The 16,724-nt window shown below is 44.5% G+C and overlaps 1 pseudogene; it reads right to left on the bottom strand.

Moving 5' to 3' along the window:
* Window positions 1-945: 945 nt before the first annotated feature.
* Window positions 946-16,724, bottom strand: part of LOC123491288 — a 116,057-nt pseudogene continuing 100,278 nt past the window's right edge.

Raw genomic sequence — 16,724 nt, forward strand, 5'->3', positions numbered from 1 at the left:
AATGAAATGACAAAGAGCAGCCATTTTGCCAATGCAAAATAAGTGTACATGGTACGGGTGACTCCTCTTCTAGTAAGTCCATGCTGTCCTTTGTATAGCAATGACACTTTACAGTAATTGTCCAGAAAAGGACAAAGCCACTAGCAGTCTTGCCTGTTTGACACAATGTTAACAGAGAAGGAGAAACCGCTGTGAAGTGCTCAAGTCCTAGCTGAAGTGTAAACAGGAGATGCGTTTCAAATGTTGTTTTCACGTCAGTACACACACACGGTTGCAAAATTCCGGCAACATATAAATTCCCTGGTTTTCCCTAAATCCCAGTTGGAAGATTCCAAAAATCTGGAATTTATTGAAAGTTCCTAGAATTTTGCAACCCTACACACACGTCCTGCATGCCTGTGTCACACATCCTTCTAAATGCCAGAGATCAGCCCTTAGAATTCTAGCAGTTCCACTGATGAAATAATGACATCTTCATGCCTGTGCAACAAAGAAATCCCTGTCGTGGTGCGGTCTCCTGAGAAAAAGACCGTTGCAGTCGAGAACGTCCCCCTTCGTTCTTGGTAAATACCAGCACTGCCTCTTGAGTACCTAGACTGGCGGTCAACAAGCGCCAAGTAATGAAACATTCAAAATCATAAGGGCCATAGTACAGTGAATAGTTGTGACATCATTTATAAAAATATACTGTATGTCATTATGGCAAAGGAGGAAGGAAGCACCTCCAACATTAGCTCTGATAGTTACTACTCAGTCAGTTTATTATTTGGTACATGTTCTTGCACACCCTTCAGCACAGAGGGCTAGGTTCCATACCAAAAACATGTCCCTTTCCAAATACCCTTGATAAACTCCCTTGCAGATCTGTATTAATAATATGCCATTTAGCAGATGCTTTTATCCAAAGCGACTTAGTCATGTGTGCATACATTTTTACGTATGGGTGGTCCCGGGGATCGAACCCACTACCCTGGCGTTACAAGCGCCATGCTCTACCAATTGAGCTACAGAGGACCACAATGCTCTCAGACTGGATAGGTGAGAGCAATATGGTAATAACTGCATCTATCCTTCCACAAAGTGCCTTCCACACTGCTTTCGCCTATCCAGTCATTTCAGATTCCAACGGGACTCAAGGGAAATAGAAAGGGAACATGTTTTTGGAATGGAACTCCGCTGTAGCCCAATAAAATAGTCAGTCTGTCTCTTTTGGGTCCTCCTGCAGTTGTAACAAGTTCCACCCAGAGTTTAGGGAACAGTGAGTGTCCATGTTGTGGGCAAGTTATTCCTGGTGTCACCCCCAAATCCTTCCCCCCTCTCCTTACTGGAGCTGGGAGACCTTTAGGGGCGTGGCACTGCTGAAGTCCAGGAAGAAGGGTCCTTCCTGTTTGGGCAGGAAGGTGGTGGGGATGACGTTGTAGATGCCAGCGGGGACATGGTCTGCCTCCATGTAGCAGAAACCACACCTACAGAGAGAGAGGGAGAGAGGGGGTCACTATGGCTGTGTCTCAATAGTCTCAAATAGCACCCTTTCTAATCTCCATTCCTTCATAATGAGTTGTTACCAACATCCATTTCTGGACATTCGGTTTCATATTTCATTACCCACCAAAACTGCATAACATTTGTGTTCAATAGCAGAGCAGATTCTGAATGACTATCTGCTATTGAATACAAATTTTACCTGCTTTAACCTCATCCACAGGATAATAATGCATAATCAACAATCATGGTCTAAATGTGAGGAAAATGTTATGAATATCTTTACTTCAATTATTTCTGAATAATCATTTCAGACACACACATTGCATAGCCTTTGTCAAAATATCTAACTCAAGGCATTCCTTTGTGTAAATGTGCAGTAAGACTAATTTCAGTACACCCTCACAGCCCCAATTATCCTTTGAACCGGGCTAACTCACAACAGTGGTAGGCCTGATCCCCGACAACAATGAGACAGCCTATAGGGAGGAGGTCAGAGACCTGGCCGTGTGGCGCCAGGATAACAACCTCTCCCTCAACGTGTTCAAGACTAAAGGAGATGATTGTGGACTACAGGAAAAGGAAGAGGACCGAGCACGCCCCCGTTCTCATCGACGGGGCTGTCGTGGAGCAGGTTGAGAGCTTCAAGTTTACATTTATAATGTTACCAACATTGGAGTTAAACAAGCTCAGAGTTTGACAGTAGGAAAATATTTACAATTGTTCCTATTTAGCCCTTTATACTCGTACCCGTAAACGGGTTGAAAATGGCCAATTTGGACACTGATAAGCTCCTAAATTGGAATGCAGTGGCTGTACAGTAACATGCTATACATGACGTCAGCGCTCAGTCTCCGCTTCACAGCTCTGTATGGGTTTTGACCGAGCCGTTTGGAACTTGAGCGCTGCGCGCGACAAGAAGTTGCCCCCATTCTTTCCACTAATTGGCCCCAAAAAAATGATGTCTGAGTGAGGGAAATGCTGTAAATTAAGAGGACTCTATGTATTTTGAAAGCTAAAACGTTGAGGATTATAATAAATACCGCTTTGATGTCATACAAGCAAGCCAATCACCCGTGAGTCCAAATGCGCACTTCATTACCATATGATATAGTTATGTAATATACAGTGTCAACGTTTATGATCACTATGTTTGATGTACAGTTCCAAGATGGTATTATACCATGGGTTGTCCTGAACAGAATGAGCCTGTTTGGGGTTGCCAACCACGCATTTGAATGCACTCATGACTCCATTCTATGCGCACCAAAATTACAATTTGCTTCTCTGAATTGGCTTGTGAAAGCCTACTGTAAGATCGTATTTTATAATTTAATGATGCCCACCTGACCCAGATTGTGATTTATAATGGACCGTTTTTGGATTGCGTAAACAACAACAGTAATTGTGTGATGGCGGGGATGCAGGGTTGTGTTCAAAACAAAACAGCTACAAGTGTGCTTGCTCTAGTTCCTCAACAACACAGCTAGGAGAGCTCAAAAAAGCACCTTGTAGTTGAAGACTTAAGTCATAAAAGTGCATTGAAATGACTTAGGAACTGTGCACACTTTGGAGAGGTGTGTGGCCACTTGGAGACACCAGTTTGACCTCTCACTCAAACCCTTGTCATTTCTTTGTCTTATGTTGTACCTACCCCATTTTCCAATAATATTCTTATGTGACTGAATGTATCCAGAGTTTCAAATGTTGTTATCAACAAATGCGGTAAAATGCACATAAAATCAACAGTGTAATGTCTTGTGTCAGGTGAACTGTTGTGTCCTCACCTTTAGTCTAATAAAATGTCCCATCTCCAAACTGTTCCCTTTTAATTGCTACCATTGTTATGCATATGCTTTCCATAACTCTTCTTTAAGAAATATTTACATTTACATTCTAAATAGGCCAATGAGTGTAAAGGGTTAATATTAGGATCGATACTGAACTCAACACTATGTGCTGTTCCTGAACACCTCAGACAAACACACTATCAGCTCAATCTCCTGTGCTGCGTTTTCCTCCTGTGTATCCTGGGTGATTACCTGTAGTCTCCACTGTTCCTCTTCGGAAGGCCTGCAGGCCCTGGCTCTACTACAGTGGACACGGTCACCATCTCAAAGCCCACACTGTACTGCCTGTAGAGGGAGAGACAGCGGGGGTAGATCAGCTTTAATATTGCAGATAGATTGTGGCTTCTATCAATGTAATTGTCTGCATCATTTCCAATCCCCCATATATATATATTTTTTATTTATTTATTATTTTATAATATATATAATATTTTATATTATAAAATATGTTATTTTAAATATGCATTTTTTTTTATATGTTCCTTTTATTATTTTCCCCTAACCCTACCACCCCTCCCCTAATTGGAGTAATGTTGTCAATAACTAACTGAAGCCCACACTGTACTGCCTAGAGAGGGAGGGAGAGACATATCAACAATAACAACACAAGCGACCAGAACCTACGCTATACTGCCTATGGAGGAAGAGAGGGAGAGGCAGAACCACGTAACAGCTACACATGTCAGATTATTGGTAGGCCAGTACAATACAGCACCAACGCATTACACATCCATAAAGGATAGAGAGAGAATAATCATTTTTCTACTGAACGGGAACGGGTGAGGGAGAGAGAGCAGGGGATAAAAGGAGCGTTCCGGTGCTCTGTGCGTGGCTGAATATAGAATCCATCACAGTGGTGGGGAAATGCAGTGACTGAGTCATCCTAGCTGGTGTGTGTGTTTATGAGAGTGGATGATGATGTGTGACAGAGAGTGAGAGAGAAAGCGAGAGCATTTAGTTAGCAGTGCTAATGACTGTAGACTGGAGGGAGAGAGTGAGTCATCTCATTAGTGAGTCTTTCTCCGTTTTAATTAGGAGCACCAGATGAACATTAAAGATGACCCCTACAGGATAAATAATAATAATAATAATAATTGGTCATTTAGCAGACGCTCTTATCCAGAGCGACTTACAGGAGCAATTAGGGTTAAGTGCCTTGCTCAAGGGCACATCGACAGATTTTTCACCTAGTCGGCTCGGGGATTAGAACCAGCGACCTTTCGGTTACTGGCACAACGCTCTTAACCACTAAGCTACCTGCCGCCCTTAGGATGACCTAAGGGAGTGTGGTAACACTGGAAACGGACTTAGTCTGTCTGGTCACATTTACACCAGGCAATCGTATTCTGTGACGGCTCTAATTTTCCTGGATGTGCCGTGACAAAGTATCATTGGAGTCAGACTGTCAGAGACAATGCAGACCATGCATATTATTTCAGTTTTGCATTGTAGTCATTTTGCAGTAATTCTGCAGTCTGCAGTGACGGACAGGATGAACACTCGAGTATTAAAAGTGCTGTGTTACAAGAGGACATTCATTTCAATGGAACCCATTTTATATCCATCCATTGGGATTGGGCCATAAGCAGTGTCCCCACTGGGTGTAGTGCCCCCAGTAGTGTGGAGGGCCCCTGCAGGCCTCAGTGAGTCTTACCTGGAGCCTCGTAGCTCTATGAGCATGGGTCTGGGCGCTCCAGAGTTAAACTGGTAGATTGGGTTGTGCTTGTACGAGTCCTTGTAGTTCCCACAGCCCCCTGAACTCAGCCCCTTCCACTGGCCATTGATCTGCACAGGGAGAGGGGGGCTTTAGCAATGTAAGATGGTGATTTTGTTATCATGCCAATAAAACTCATTGAATTGAGAGAATGTGAACAAGAAAGAGACAAGTGGAAGTAAACGTTACCCGTTTGGTATGAGTGAAGGGCGTTGGGATCTTGGAGAAGGAGAACTTGCATCCAGAGTACACCTGTTGGAGGGAAACGTCTATTACTCTGTTGGAACTGAATGAGCAGGGATGTGATCAGCACAACATAGAAACATCAGGAAGAAACTCAAGGAAGAATACCGGCCAGCTCTTATACAGATGGAAGAAATCATGTTCCTTCCGTACCTCATGAGAACTCTGAGTATGAGACAATGTCAATTCACTAATTCTCCAGATGATTTTTAAAGAAGTGAGGGTGTGCAGGCATTGATTTCACAGCCAGTTTGCTGCTTGCCAGTCCAGGCTAGATATATTCCTCTGGTAATTTGCTTCTCTCTTTCATTCTCAGAAAGACACATGCAACTACTCTGTGTTTCTTCTCTTCTACAGAGGCCAAATATGTTGTTTTTGTGAGACTTCAGATACCAGCTCCTCAAAGACTTCAGCTCAGTTGACAAGGGGAGTTTATGAAATATAAATGAGCAAAACAATGTGTGGGTCACATACAGAACATAAATCCTCTCTCATTCATATACAAACCAACAGAAAGTCTTTCCCTCTCCATCTCTCTTTCACACACGCAGACAAACTCACAAGCTCTCTGTCAACTGATTTCACAGTTCTGCAAGTGGGTTCTGATACAGAACTGTTTCTAATTAAATAATTTGCACACTTAATTTAAGACTCAATCTGCATGGATATGAACACACGCATGCGCGTACACTCACTCACACACTCACAGACTAGAGGACAAAGGAGGCTGCTTCATGTATAATTCTACATCATATTCTGGAAACACCAGATCTAGTTTTATATTGCTTGTGTGTACAGTATATGTATGTACACTTGACACTCATTAAGTGGAACAAGACACTTTCCTCTTTTCTCTCTCTTCTCTTCATCTCATGAGCCCTCACTCCATCTTCCCCCCACTCCATCTTCCCCCCACTCCTCCTCCTCCTGCTTCTTCTTCACCATCCCACTCTCTTTTCTCACGCTCTACTGTGAGATGCTTGAGGCATGCTATATGCTCATTTCTGCACCGCAGTACAACAGGATCGCAGTGTTTGCCTGCCAGCGACAGATCTGACAGGAGATGTACCTGCCACAATATGTGTGTGTTAGTCTCACCCTCAGGGTGTAGTTGATGGTGTTCTGCTTCTCGTACTGTGACACCACCAGTGTGAAGGTGTGTGTTCCAGGCTGGTTAGTCTCATCTTGGTCAGGTAGTGGGGGCTGTTGATCCTGATCCCATCTATGTAGGGGGAGGGTCCGCTGAGGAGGAACATACCAGACAGTCAGAGAGGAAACACACACAGACACACACATATTCCATGAGAAACTCACCAGGGTAGTAAACTTTCTTTCCCTCGGTCTTGTAAACCACCAAGGTGATGAACTCCCGATTTTGTGCAAAGTCGTCCTGAACATCAAAAGGACAAAAACAGAGTGATTATTGTTTCTATGGGAGAAAATGAGACATTGTCTGATACTGCGTGGTGGTGGACAGCCAGACAGCTGGTGTGTGCACCTTGTCAGTGATGTGTGTCTGGTAAGCAGCACCCAGACAGCAGTGCCCCCTGCAGGACAGGTCACCTCCAGCTGGTACTGAGGGTTGTTGGCCAGGCTGTAGGCATCCTTCACCGGGCCCTGCTTCCCATCCCAGCTACTGCAGGGACACACAACCACAAATATACTTAACATATCATACGTGTGTAGTTTTTATACACATACAGTGCATTTGGAAAGTATTCAGACACCTTGACTTTTTCTACATTTTGTTACGTTACAGCCTTATTCTAAAATGGATTAAATTAATAAAAATCCTCATAAAAGCTACACACAATACCCCCATAATGACAAAGCGAAAACAGGTTTTAAGAATGTTTTGCAAAGAAACTGAAATATATTATTCAGACCCTTTGCTATGAGACTCAAAATTGAGCTCAGGTGCATCCTGTTTCCATTGATCATCCTTGAGATGTTTTTACAACTTGATTGGAGTCCACCTGTGTAAATTCAATTGATTGGACATGAAAAAAACCTGTGTCTATATAAGGTCCCACAGTTGACAGTGCATGTCAGAGCAAAAAACCAAACAATGAGGTCAAAGGAATTGTCCATAGAGCTCTGAGACAGGATTGTGTCGAGGCACAGATCTGGGGAAGGCTACCAAAATATGTCTGCAGCATTGAAGGTCCCCAAGAACACAGTGGCCTCCATCATTCTTAAATGGAAGAAGTTTGGAACCACAAAGTCTCCTCCTAGAGCTGGCCGCCCGGCCAAACTGAGCAATCGGGGTAGAAGGGCCTTGGTCAGGGAGGTGACCAAGAAGCTCCAGAGTTCCTCTGTGGAGATGGGAGAACCTTCCAGAAGGACAACCACCTCTGCAGCACTCCACCAATCAGGTCTTTATGGTAGAGTGGCCAGACGGAAGCCACTCCTCAGTAAAAGACACGACAGCCAGCTTGGAGTTTGCCAAAAAGGCACCTAACGGACTCTCAGACCATGAGAAACAAGATTCTCTGGTCTGATGAAACCAAGATTGAACTCTTTGGCCTGAATGCCAAGCATCACGCCTGGAGGAACCTGGCACCATCCTTACGGTGAAGCATGGTGGTGGCAGCATCATGCTGTGGGGATGTTTTTCAGCGGCAGGGACTGGGAGACTAGTCAGGATCGAGGGAAAGATTAACCAAGCAAAGTACAGAGATCATTGATGAAAACCTGCTCCAGAGCGCTCAGGACCTCAGACTGGGGCGAAGGTTCACTTTCCAACAGGACAACGACCCTAAGCACACAGCCAAGACAACACAGGAGTGGCTTCGGGACAGGTCTCTGAATGTCCTTGAGTGGCCCAGCCAAAGCCCAGACTTGAACCCGATCGAACATCTCTGGAGACCTGAAAATAGCTGTGCAGCTATACAGGTGTGCCAAGCATGTAGCGTCATACCCAAGAAGACTCGAGGCTGTAATCGTTGCCAAAGGTGCTTCAACAAAGTACTGAGTAAAGGGTCTGAATACTTATGTAAATGTGATATTTCCGGTTTTAATTTGTACTACATTTGCAAAAATGTCTAAAACCTGTTTTTGATTTGTCATTATGGGGTATTGTGTATAGATTGATGAGGAAAAAACCTATTTGATCCATTTTAGAATAAGGCTGTAACGTAACAAAATGTGGAAAAGGTCAAGGGGTCTGAATACTTTATGAATGCACTGTATAGTAGTTAGTTAGAGGTATAGCAGACCCTTGTGGGAGATAGAAGAGGGCTGTTGTTGACTGACCTGTGGATACAGGAAGACTCTCTGAACAGGGGCGGGGCTCCAGCTCAGGTAGATGACATCATAGTACTGGCACAGGTCCTCAAACGTGATCCAGAACACGCCGTTATCAAACTTCTGTGCGGTCTTGGGGTCAAAGTTGAGGTATTTGAGGAAGTTCTGGGGTCCAGTTTTTCTCGTCCGTTCACTGAAGCGGCCTTTCCACCTCAGGTGGCTCCACGGGTTCTTCAGCTGCAGGAACCGCTTCCCCTGAGAGCCAGATCAAATGGCAAAGAAGCTTAGCATGCAGGCAGAACACTATTAATGATGCCAAGTTACAAAGTTCTGCAGGCTCTAGTTTTGTCTTATCTTGATTATTGTCCAGTCGTGTGGTCGAGTGCTGCAAGGAAAGACCTAGTTAGCTGCAGCTGGCCCAGAACAGAGCGGCACGTCTTGCTCTTCATTGTAATCAGAGGGCTGATATATATACTATTCATGCCAGTCTCTCTTGGCTAAGAGTTGAGGAGAGACTGACTGTCTCAATTCTTTTTATAAGAAACATTAAACTCCCAAATTGTTTGCATAGTCAACTTACACACAGCTCTGACACACACACTTACCCCACCAGACATGCCACCAGTGGTCTTTTCACAGTCCCCAAATCCAGAACAAATTCAAGAAAACGTACAGTATTATATAGAGCCATTATTATGGCATGGAACTCCGTTCCATCTCATATTGCTCAAATAAACAGCAAACCTGGTTTCAAAACACAGATAAAGCAACACCTCACGGCACAAACGCCTCTCCCTATTTGACCTAGATAGTTTGTGTGTATGTATTGATATGTAGGCTACGTGTACCTTTAAAAAAAAAAAATGTAGTTCTGTCCTTGGGCTGTTCTTGTCTATTAATGTTCTGAATATTATGTATGGACCCCGGAAGGTAGCTGCTGCTTTGCAACAGCTAATGGGGATCCTAATAAAATACCAAAGACATAAATGGAATTGACCAGATACAAATAAAACACAGCATGCTTACTAACTATGAGTGGTTGTGCTAACAAGCTACTGTAACAACTATGAGTGGTTTGTGCTAACAAGCTACTGTAAGAACCATGAGTGGTTATGCTAACCAAGCTACTATAACAACTATGAGTGGTTATGCTAACCAAGCTACTGGAAACAACCAAAGAGTGGTTATGTAACAAGCTACTGTAACAACCATGACTGGTTACGCTAACAAGCTACAGTAACAACCATGAGTGGTTACGCTACCAAGCTACTGTAACAACTGTGAGTGGTTATGCACCAAGCTACTAACAACTGAGTGGTTAGTGCTAGCTACTGTGCAACGGTGAGTGGTTATGCTAAGGCTACTGTAACAACGTATGAGTGGTTATGCTACCAAGCTACTGTAACAACTATGAGTGGTTATGCTACCAAGCTACTGTAACAACTATGAGTGGTTATGCTACCAAGCTACTGTAACAACTATGAGTGGTTATGCTAACAAGCTACTGTAACAACTATGAGTGGTTATGCTACCAAGCTACTGTAACAACTGTGAGTGGTTATGCTAACAAGCTACTGTAACAACTGTGAGTGGTTATGCTGCAAGCTACTGTAACAACTATGAGTGGTTAGTGACTTAAACAAGCTACTGTAACAACTATGAGTGGTTATGCTAACAAGCTACTGTAACAACTATGAGTGGTTATGCTATGTTAACTAACACTTACTTTGTGCTCCCGGATATCCAGGACAGCGTAGGCATGCGTTGGCACAACCCGACTCTCGCCCTCTCCTCTGTCATCACCCCGTTGCAGTGTGATTGGGACGTCGCCTCGGTGAAACCTGTCATGAGTGGGAGGGAGATGTGAGAGTTGGTCAGCTATCTTGGCTAGGGAGACCAAAACTCTGTGGTTGATAACCATGTCTATTACCATCTGGCGCAAAGGTAATCATGAAAAATTACTACCGGACTGGAGGATGGATTAGTGGCATTACTCTGTGTGTGTGTGTATCTTTGCAAATGTAATATGGTTTGTGGATTCAAATAAAGTATTTGAAATGTGTAAAGAATCTGAGTCATATAGCTCTTCGTGTGTACTGTATGTGTGTGAATTCTACAGAGCAGATTGACCATGTAGCCCCTTATGTGTGTGCATGGGCGAATTAATGTGTGTGTGTGTCTCACCTCTGGTAGAGCATGCGGAAGGTATCCTCCTTGCTGACCGATTGATTGTCTGAATGCTGGCGATACGCTCTGGGATCCAGCCAGTGAGTGCGTGCAGATCGATGTTCTACAATACAATAAGACAGAATGAATAGAGATCACACTTGAGAGAACATCAATAACAAGGTGGAGAACAGAGCCAACTGTCCAATCACGCACGATGGATGAAATTGTGGAATTTAGCCTACTGTGAATTTGAACTCTTGTTAGCTCTGAAACATTCTCCAAAGTGAAACATTCTCTTCTCTCATATTATCAGTTCAGTAGGAGACAAGGAGAGGTAGCCAAAGCAGATTATTGAGTTGCACGCTTGGCTATTTGGACGAGCCCAGTGCAGGTGGTAGTACTAGTTCTTTCACAGGGGAAACTCCCTCACCGGAGTTGGATCCAGGCGAGTCGTCGCCTCCATGACCTTCATGTAGGGCCTTCTCTATGAGGAGACCCACAGCTCGTTCCTGTTGCTGGAGTAGGAACACAGCAGCTCTCCATTCTGACCACATGGAAGGAAGTCGTCTATAATGACCTGCAGGGACAGGAGGGGAACACTTAGAACAATACAACCCATTGGTAGACACTGTCAGAGACAGGTTTGCTAGTTTATCTCGCAATGACATTTGAGCTCCAGTGGACCCAGCTCCCAGGTTTTGCAGTGTGTGTTACCTTCCTGGGCACACCGTTGATGTGAAGCTTTACCATGTACTTCCCACAGGGGTTACACTCTGGCTCCCCCACGCCCGGTTCTGGGGGTGATGATGCTGGTGATGAGCTTCTTGTTGTAGCGTCGCTCATAGGCACGCTGATGGCGTAATGACGCCCGAATGAACAGGTCAGGACACCACCGTCTAACAGGAGAGAGTAGGTGATTAACAATAACAGGGTATGAGACTGACATCCACCACCAGGATAGGAAGGTGAATCTGTCAGTTTATCCATCACATTGACAGGGATTCAGTATAGAGCAGATTGTCCATAAAGTAGGTAGGTTTTATCAGACAAAACATATATACAAGTGGCGCCATCTGAGGATGAATCAATTCAATACAACGCAACTCATATAGCTACTACACTTTTATTGATATTGAAGGCTATGTGTGTGGCCTGACCTGTTTGATGCTGAAGCTGGATACAGATAATATCATGGTGGGGTTATTGCAGATCCGTCAGGCGAACCCAGCGGGGAAGATGGTTTTCTGCTTGGGAGACAGGGCCAGCTTGCCTAGTTTGTCCCTGGGAAACATCCACAGAGGAATAAAAGGTCTGATGTTTATCACAAATCAACAATTAATACAATCAAGTGGCTCTCCATCTAGTATTCTACAATCCGTAGACACCCACCTACTAAGGAACTTTTTAACTCAGCCAAGGAATATCTGACTTACGAGAATGGAACAGGAAAGGCAAAAATCTCTCCTTCAGGTCCACGCTCATGAAGGGGACAAAGGAATGCTGTTGATCTTGGACGTACTCCTATGTGGAAGGGAGGACAGGAGGAATCAGGAGATGTGAGGTGAAAACATAGATGAGAGTCAAACCTGAACCTTCACCAAACAAAGATGTGTTACTGCCTAACCTTTAGAAAAACCAGTCACACACTGGCATTATGCTCCTAGGGAAATGGGGATTATTATGGAACCACAGATCATCACTTCTTGGGAGCCTAAACTCAATGTGTTGACTATGTTCTATGATTCTCCAGAGTCCAGGATAGATCCCAGCCTGCTCACCTGAGCACCTCTATCTCCTCTGAGGTGTAAGCGCTGGCCTTGCGGCTCGCTGGATTGGACCGGCCTGACTGGCTGGGGGGCGTTCCTGGAGGGAGGTCAGGCCCCAGGGGAAGAACTGTCTGACGGGGCAGGCCCGCCACTGGGTTTGGCCCTGAGGGCCCCGGCCTGTCCTGTGGCGACTGGACTAAGGCTGGGCGGACAAGGACTCCTTCAGCCCCTCCGCCCCTGGAGAGAAACAAGGTGCTTGGTTGGTCTGGTTGGTGTTCCTTGATCAATTACAGCGCATTCGGGGAAAGTATTCAGACCCCTTGACTTTTCCACATTTTGTTAAGTTCAGCCTTATTCTGAAATTGATTTTTAAGAAAATGTAATTATGAGATTATGAGTAGATTCATAAGGTAAAGCAATTTTTTTTTGCCACATTTATTGTAAAAATAAAAAAACTGAAACAATTTACATAAGTATTCAGACCCTTTACTTAGTACTTGTTAAAGAACCATTGGCAGCGATTACAGCCTCGATTCTTCTTGGGCATGACGCTACAAGCTTGGCACACCTGTATTTGGGGAGTTTCTCCCATTCTTCTCCTGAGAATCCTCTCCAAGCTCTGTCAGGTTGGATGGGGAGAGTTGCTGCACCCAGCTATTTTCAAGGTCTCTCCAGAGATGTTTGATTGGGTTCAAGTCCGGGCTCTGGCTGGGCCACTCAAGGATATTCAGAGACTTGTCCCAAAGCCACTCCTGCGTTGTCTTGGCTGTGTACCTAGGGTTGTTGTCCTGTTGGAAGGGGAACCTTCGCCTAGTCTGAGGTCCTGAGCGCTCTGAGCAGGTTTTCATCAAGGATCTCTCTGTACTTTGATCCGTTAGTACTTTCGCCGATCCTGATAGCCTCCCAGTCCCTGCCGCTTCGAAAAACATCCCCACAGCATGATGCTGCCACCACCATGCTTCACCGTAGGGATGGTGCCAGGTTTCCTCCAGATGTAAGCGCTTGGCTATCAGGCCAAAGAGCTTTCATCAGACCAGAGAATCTTGTTTCTCATAGTCAGAGTCCTTTAGGTGCCTTTTGGCAAACTCCAAGCAGTCTATTATATGCCTTTTACTGAGGAGTGGCTTCCGTCTGGCCCACTCTACCATAAAAAGCCTGATTGGTGGAGTGCTGCAGAGATGGTTGTCCTTCTGGAAGGTTCTCCCATATCCACAGAGGAACTCTGGGAGCTCTGACAAGAGTGACCATCGGGTTCTTGGTCACCTCCCTGACCAAGTCCCTGCTCCCCCGATTGCTCAGAAGTTTGGCCGGGCGGCCAGCTCTTAGGAAGAGTTGTGGTGGTTCCAAGCTTCTTCCATTTAATAATGATGGAGGCCAGTGTGTTCTTGGGGACTTTCAATGCAGCAGACATTTTTTTGTACCCTTCTCCAGATCTGTTCCTCGACACAATCTGTCTCGGAGCTCTACGGACAATTCCTTGACCTCATGGCTTGGTTTTTTGCTCTAACATGCACTGTCAACTGTGGGACCTTATATAGACAGGTGTGTGCCTTTCCAAAATCATGTCAATCAGTGAGAATTTACCACCGGTGGACTCCAATCAAGTGGCAAGAAACATCTCAAGGATGATCAACGGCAACAGGATACAGTTCAATTTCGAGTTCACAACCAAAGGGCAATACTTATGTAAATAAAGGTATTTCTGTTTTTTATTTGTAATGACATTTTTCAAAAATGTATAAAAACCTGTTCTTCTTCATTATGTGGTATTGTATGTAGATTGATGATAATTTGTATTTATTTAATCCATTTTAAAAATAAGGATGTAACGTAACAAAATGTGGAAAAAAGTAAGGCGTCTGAATACTTTCCGGGTGCACTGTATACATAAAACACTAGAAATGTAGGAAATATGACACTAGAGAGGAGGGGAGAGTCAGCCTCCTTTACCTATCGACCTTTAGCTGCTTCAGTTTGCCCTGCAGCCCCTGGTCATGTCGTATCATGGACTGTAGAAAAGGAGTGAGAAGGGAGTTACACTTGACACCTGCCACACATATTATGTACCCTAGGAAGTAGGTCAGAGGGATGTCAATACATACAATGAAGGCTAATGGGGACATCAAAGTCTGTTCATGGCTAATCCAAATAAACCCAGTTCTTATACTGAGCTCTGACTAAGCACCTTCATTGGACCTGGTGATGAGCCAGGAATTAACATACTAGTATAATGTTTTATGCCACAGTGGTCTGAATAACCCAAAGTACAGCTCATTTTGTTGTTGTTGATTTGCTCAGTACAAGAGCATTAGTGGTGAAGTTGCCTCTGTAATCTCACAGCAGGCCTAAAAGAACCTGGGCCTTTCATGAGCAGCCCCTACCGTCTGGATGCAAGGTTCCGCGGCCTGTGTAGAGTTCGATGGCCTCGTCCCCATTGCCCTTCTCATCCTCCTCAAGGCCTGTGTGACCAGGAAGTGGGCCGCTCCAGATCCACCTGCTGCTTGCTCTTCAGAGATTTAGCTACTTTGAGCTTGAACTATATAAGTCCAAAGGTAAGTAAGACACAATGGAACATTAAAAATGCATATTTTCACATACACTGGATAGGTGCAGTGAAATGTGTTGTTTTTACAGCCATATTAGTGGCAGCGCCCCTGTAGCAAATTTGAGTTGATGCATTACTCCAAGGCACGACCCATTTCACCTTGCCAACTCTGGTATTCAGAGCCAGCAACCACCGGTTACTGGCCCAGAGCTATAACCACTAGGCTACCCTCAATGAGGAGGCTGACTAAAGAAAATAACAACTGGATGAGGGAAATATAGGTGTGATATATTTGAGGTGATGTGGATATATTAGGATAGCTGCTGCCAACTACTGCATTGAGGCGCTGAAAACAATGAAAGAGCTCCTCTACCCAAATAAGGCTTGTGCCTCATATCCAACTTGAATACAGTAACATGACCCTCTTCAGCAACAGAGATATTAAAAGAGGCACAATGCCATGTTGACATACTTCTAGGCCAGGCCACTATGCAGTATGAACCTGAGTCACACCCACTCTCCAACTTAGCAGGACACACCTGACACCTTGTTGCTTTTATGTATTTAGTTTTGTTGCGTTTTGTGCTATTGCTCTGTCTGCATGCTACTTGTCCTGTGTTGCTCTGCATGTGCTCACTAGCTCATTGCTTGTCTGTATTATTGTGTAATTGTTTTTAATAACCTGCCCAGGGACTGCGGTTGAAAATTAGGCGGCTGGCTTAAACCGGCCCTTTTGCGAGGGAAACTTTGATTAATGTGCACTGTCCCTGAAAAAAATAAAAAATAAACTCAAACTCAATCTGTGGGCCAGTTTCATAAACACAAGCGAAGGCCTCACGTCTACACAAACATGCACACACACAGCGCACACACCGTGAAGTGGGCTTTAATACACGCTGTTCCGTAGGTCATGGAAAGAATGACTCAGAAGGAAGCTTCAGCTGTAAGTTTACTGTGATCCAACATTAAGATAGGCTAAGGACTAGATACAGTGCATTCGGAAAGTTTCAGACCCCTTGACTTTCCACATTTTGTTACCTTACAGCGTTATTCTAAAATTGATTAAATAGTTTTCCTCCTCAGCAATCTACACAATACCCCATAATGACATAGCACAAATGGGTTTTTATACATTTTTGCAAATGTATAAAAAAAAAAACAGAAATATGACATTTACATAAGTATTCAGACCCTTTACTCAGTCCTTTGTCAAAGCACCTTAGGCAGCGATTACAGCCTCAAGTCTTCTTGGGACACCCATAATTTTGGGAGTTTCCTCCCATTCTTCTCTGCAGATCCTCTCAAGCTCTGTCCAGGTTGGATGGGAGCGTCGCTGCACAGCTATTTTCAGGTCTCTCCAGAGATGTTTAGAGGCCCGGTTCAAGTCCGGGTTCTGGCTGGAGCCACTCAAGGACATTCAGAGACTTGTCACGAAAGCCACTCCTGCATTGTCTTGGCCTGTGTGCTTAGAATTCGTTGTCCTGTTGGAAGGTGAACCTTCGCCGAGTCTGAGGTCCTAGGCGCTCTGGAGCAGGTTTTCATCGAGGATCTCTCCACATGGCTTTGCTGTTAATCTTTCCCTCAATCCTAACTAGTAACCAGAGAATCTTGTTTTTCTTGGTCGAGTCCTTTGGGTGCCTTTTTGCTTAAACTCCAAGTGGGCTGTCATGTGCCTTTTACTGAAGAGTGGCTTCTGTCTGTCTCTCTCT

Source organism: Coregonus clupeaformis, chromosome 7 (genome assembly GCF_020615455.1).
Source record: "Coregonus clupeaformis isolate EN_2021a chromosome 7, ASM2061545v1, whole genome shotgun sequence".
Classification (NCBI taxonomy): Eukaryota; Metazoa; Chordata; class Actinopteri; order Salmoniformes; family Salmonidae; genus Coregonus; species Coregonus clupeaformis.